The sequence below is a fragment of the Mus caroli genome, chromosome 2, assembly GCF_900094665.2.
Source record: "Mus caroli chromosome 2, CAROLI_EIJ_v1.1, whole genome shotgun sequence".
Classification (NCBI taxonomy): domain Eukaryota; kingdom Metazoa; phylum Chordata; class Mammalia; order Rodentia; family Muridae; genus Mus; species Mus caroli.
Window position 1 is genome coordinate 54239381 of NC_034571.1, and position 5411 is coordinate 54244791.

A 5411-nucleotide genomic window follows, 5' to 3' on the forward strand; every position below is an offset into this window, starting at 1 on the left:
GAATGACCATGTTACACTGGAAAACTGGCTGTGTTAAAGTGTCCCTATGTCCTCTGACACGTTCTCTCCTCTGACATCTGCACTGTTTCCTATTAATAGATCCTCTTGAGTTTTCCCTTGCTCCATGTTCATATAATACACACTTTCTATCTGCTTCCTTGTTCACTGCTTTGATCACATCACTGCATAGCCATCACCACCAAGAGTATTTTGACGTTTTCTCAAATTGAAACTCTGAAGCCATTAAACAGCAACCCACTCTGCTTCTCTCCCCAGCTTCTGTCAACCACATTTCTAGTTTCCATTCCTAGGAATTTGACTCTAGTAGGTACATCACATGTAAGTGAAAGCATAGAATACTCGTTCTTCTCATAGCCGGCTTGTTTCACTTAGCACCTTGTCCTCAAGTCCCACCCATGTTGTAGCAGGTCATAATTTCTTCCTACAGCTAATTACTATCTCTGTGTGTCTGTCTCTCTCTGTGTGTGGTGTGGTTTGGTATGGTGTGGTGTGTGTGTCTGTATGTGTAGTGTGTAGTATGTGTAGTGGTGGGGGGGTGTGATGTGTGTGTGTGAGTGTGTGTGGTATGGTATGTGGTGTGTATGTGTGAGTGTGTCTGTGTGTGTGGTATGGTGTGGTGTCTGTGTGTTGTAGTAATTTCTAACCCCAATAAGCCCTTATCAAAAACACACAATCTCATTATTATATTTATAAGCTATGTCTAGATTGGGCAGATCTAACACTACACTAATTTATTCCCCAGCTATGAAACCTTTTGCTACTTGTAGTTTCTCCTGGCCACTTGGTTCTGCTCTATCTTGTCTTCCTCCTCTTCTTCCATCTTCTCTCTTTCCCTTCTTGTTCTTCTCTCTTTACCTGCCCACACCTTTCTCCTCCACTGTCCAATCACAGGCTCTAGCCTTTATTGAGCAGTTAAAATGGGGAGAAGGTTCACATGAGATCTCCTCAGTATGTGATTGACCGCTCATCGGAGACAACCCCTTGCTAATGCTACTTTCGTGTGTGTGTGTGTGTGTGTGTGTGTGTGTGTGTGTGTGTGTGTGTGTGCACGCGCGCGCACGCTAGCAATGGCTATTCTACTGGGTTTAGAGTATTTCTTTTCACTTTCAGATTGCCTTTGTCATGATTATTTAACAGGAAGTGTTTATAGGCAGGATATAGTTGAGTTTGGTTTTTACTCAGTCTTTGTGATGGCTTGAAGAAGAAATGATCCCCTTATGCATGGGCATTTGAATAATTGCTTCTCAGTTGGCAGAGCTATTTGGGGAGGTTTAGGAGCTGTGGCCTTGGTGGAGGAAGTAAAGCCCTGGGGTGAGCTTGAGACTAGATTGCCTGCCCTTCTGGTTAGCTCTCTCTGTTTCCTGCTTGCTTTTGACAATGTGAGCTCTTGGGTCTTCTGCTCCTGCCGGCATGGCTGCTGCTTGCTGCTTTGCTGCCATGGTGGACTCGATTCTTCTGGAACTGTTAGCAAGAATAAACCCCTTCTCCTACAAGCTGCCTTTAGTAAGGGTGGTTTATCACAGCAGCAGAAAGGTGGCTAACGCATTCATCCAGCTTCTGCCTTTTTTATTGGTATCTTAGATCACTTATAGGTATTAGCATGCTAGGATTAGGTCTGATATTTTATTTCTTATGTTCTATATATTCCCCATGTTTTCAATCTTTTCTTAGTTGTTTCCATTTTATTTATCCATTCATTTGGGTAGTGGTGTGGATGTTCACCTTCATTCCACCATGCATGTGTGGCAACCGAGGGAACAATTTGCAGGAATTAAAACTCTCCTGTGTTTGCTTCAGGAACAAACTCAGGTCATCGCGCCTGGTGGCAAGCACCTTTGCTTGCTGAGCCATCTCACTGGCCCTCAGTGTTTTCCCTTCTAGAGGATTCTTTGAACATTTTGTAGAATTCCACTTGGATTTATGTATCATTTTCAATGTATCTATCTCTTGGCATAGCACTTTAGCAGTTACTGTAGGCATTTCATTATGGCTATTGGTGTCATTTCAGCAGTGTGCATCAAGTTTAAAAATGAAAGAACCCAGTGGGGAAACCCCCACTCAACTCCGGATTCGGTGTGCACCCAAGAATCACGAACAGACGACCATTTGATGTAAAAACATGAGGTAGTTTAATGGCGGAGCTCCAGATCTAAATGTATCTCATGCAGAAGACAGTGGATTAGACCCCGAGGCTTGGAAGCTAGGGGTTTTTAAAGAAAAGGGGTGGGGCTGGGGGAGGGCGCGGTTTCACATGATTGGTTCATTTAAACATCAGCAGGGAGGAATTTGCACAACTTCACATGATTGGTCCATTTAAACATTAGCAGCCTGTTAACATTTAACTTAGGTCAGAAGGGTGGGAGATAGGGAGGTGTCAGGCCAGTCTGGCATGTCTGGCATGTCATTCTCTTTATCTTTATGGCTAAGCAGCCTCAGGAATGTCTTAACGACGGGCCTGCCCCGGCATGTCCTGGCCTGTTCTGCTATGTTCTCAGCCCCAGGTTTCAAAGCTCACAAACAACTCTTTGGGCTATTTGACATACATTACATGAATCACAGGTCTCAAGTTTTATTTCCTTTCAGAAACACCATACCCACTTACATTTCTTTACAATTACACCTTATAAAATATCACAGCCTTAAATAATGTTTCATATATATATTCATATCAAACAGGTATGGTTTTTACTTTAAACATCAAACATAGTTTGGAAAACTATGAAGAGAGCAAAATGTATTGTGACTCAACCATATTCTTTCCATTTAATATTCCAAAATTTCTTTTCTTAAAAAGAAGTGAGACCAGGCAGTGGTGGCACATGCCTTTAATCCCAGCACTTGGGGGCAGAGACAGGTGGATTTCTGAGTTCGAGGCTAGCCTGGTCTACAAAGTGAGTTCCAGGACAGCCAGGGCTACACAGAGAAACCCTGTCCCAAAAAAACAAGAAGAAGAAGAAGAAGAAGAAGAAGAAGAAGAAGAAGAAGAAGAAGAAGAAGAAGAAGAAGAAGAAGAAGAAGAAGAAGAAGAAGAAGAAGAAGAAGAAGAAGAAGAAGAAGAAGAAGTGAGTCCCTTACTGTGTGGAAAGCTTCCTCTAGCCATGTGTTTGGACTACACCTGCCTGTAGTAAATTCAATTTCCCTTTCTCTCAGAATGTCTTGATTGTCCCTTTACCACACCCACTCCAGTGAAAACCATGTGAGAGGCCCAAAAGCTTGGATGCAGTTCTGAGGCAAAAAGTTTCACGGAAACTTAGTCTTGGCATCCCATAGCACGAATGCTCCAAACTTGTCCCCACATCAGTCGGTGAACAGATCTGTGTGCTTTCCTTCAATATTGTTTTATTATAAGTGTCTCTAAGGAATGATTTTGACATATAGCTAAATTAGATTAGCTTCCACCAGTGTTCCAATATCCTAGAAAATTGTTGGGCCAACCTTGGGCTTTGATTTTAGTAAGAATGCTACTCATTCAGATGAAATGCCTCCAGTGTAGACAGTGAAAGAAATCAGGCATTACAATTTACTGGAAAAGAGCTAGAAATCTCAGGGATAGTCTACAAAGTAAATTTAGAATAGCAGCTGAGTCACTCCCATGTGCAGGAATTTACAATGGCATGGAAGAAGGAAAGTTGTGGTCTAAGAAGGAACTAGAATAAATACTTAGAACAACAGCTGAGTCACTCCTATACACAGGAATTTACAATGGCCTAGGGGGAAGGTGGGTTATACAATAGACTAGAATTAGAACTATGGCAAGGGTATAAAGCCCTTGCCTCTGGTTTCTAAGAATAAGCTGACCTTAGGTGGGGCTGCTTTTGATCCCAGTTGTAAACACTGCCCGGTTCTGTTACCTTTTGTGTATGCATTTCTCTGTTTTGTGTAAAGAGTCATTTTGCATTGGGTAGCCTCAATGTACCTTGGATGACCTTAATGTGTTGCCTAACTTTCTTGTTTTCTTCTGTAATATAAGTCTGATACTCATTTTGACAAATTACATTCAGATACAGCACTCTCTCTGTGTCAGCGTCTGTTTGTCATTTTCCTGCTGACTCCTTGCCCACCTGAATACTGGGACCCTGATTCTCCCTCGGGTTGAGGGGCCAACTGAGTCCAGTTCGTGGCATCCCTTCATTCATCTCATTACCACTGGGAGAGGCTGAAAGCCCAGACTATTTATCTTTGAAGGACACATCATCACTCTTAGATGGGGACTGAGTCCAGACTTCCTGTATGGACTCCACATACACTCTAGGGTAATCTTTGTCAGTCATCAAGGCCAAACATTCTCACTCCATGTGTGGTACCACTCAGTAGAGACATTAGGTTCTTTATAGGCATGGTGAGGGCACAAGTCTGGATTCTTCAGTTGGCCTTTGCTCCCAAGGGCATAAGGCCTTAGCTTTTTTGTGCTGTCCTGGAGTAAAGATGGAGTTGTCCAGTCTATGAGAATTCCCTTTCTCAGGCTACACTTGAGGACTCTTTGGCATGCACTTGCGGCTGTGCCCATCTAGTCTAGAGTATGGAAGGCACAAGCACAGCCCAGGGAGTCCATCCTGTGCCATTCCTCAGGTCCGGCCATTAGTCAGCCTGCCTTCTCTCTACTGTTCAGTGAATCCTTATATTAGACAACTGTGTGACTCTTCCTAAAGAGAGGTGGAAAGAAAGATGTCTGTACACCAGTGGAGGAGTATGGAGATGACTTTCAGAAATGGCATCTGGCAAGGGGTAGGCAAAGAAGAAAGAATAAGTCATCAGTGTTGGACCTCAAATGTACACTCTGAAGGAGAGAGTGTATTTGGTGTCTGCCACATCTTTGCATCCCTCGTTGACATTTTTGTCAATGGTACCCATCTTTCTGGCAAGGAAACCATCTGCTGAGTGATTGGTGGAATGAAGGTAAAGGCTGATGCAGATGAGTCTTCTCTGTATGCAGCCATGTTGGCTGTCCAGGATGTGGCCCAGAGATGCAAGGAGCTGGGCATCACTGCTCTGCATCTCAGACTCCAGGTCACAGGAGGAAACAGGACCAAGACCCCTGGTCTTAGAGCCTAGTCATCCCTCAGAGCTCTTGCTCACTCGGCGATGAAGAGGCAGATTGAGGATGTCATCTCCATCTCCTCTGACAGCACTCAAAGGAGCATGAGTCACTGCAGTCGCTGTCTGTGAATAGGACTTCTCAAATCATTTTCTGTTAATAAATTGCTTTGTATAAACTAAGAAAGGAAGGAAGAAAGGAAGGAAGGAAGGAAGGAAGGAAGGAAGGAAGGAAGGAAGGAAGGAAGGAGAGAGAGAGAGAGAGAAGAAAGAAAGAAAGAAAGAAAGAAAGAAAGAAAGAAAGAAGGAAGGAAGGAAGGAAGGAAGGAAGGAAGGAAGGAAGGAAGGAAGGAAGG

General features: G+C 43.5%; 1 pseudogene; it reads left to right on the forward strand.

The window, feature by feature from the left end:
• The first annotated feature begins 4729 nt into the window (after positions 1–4729).
• LOC110289354 overlaps positions 4730–5411 on the forward strand; it is a 3793-nt pseudogene continuing 3111 nt past the window's right edge.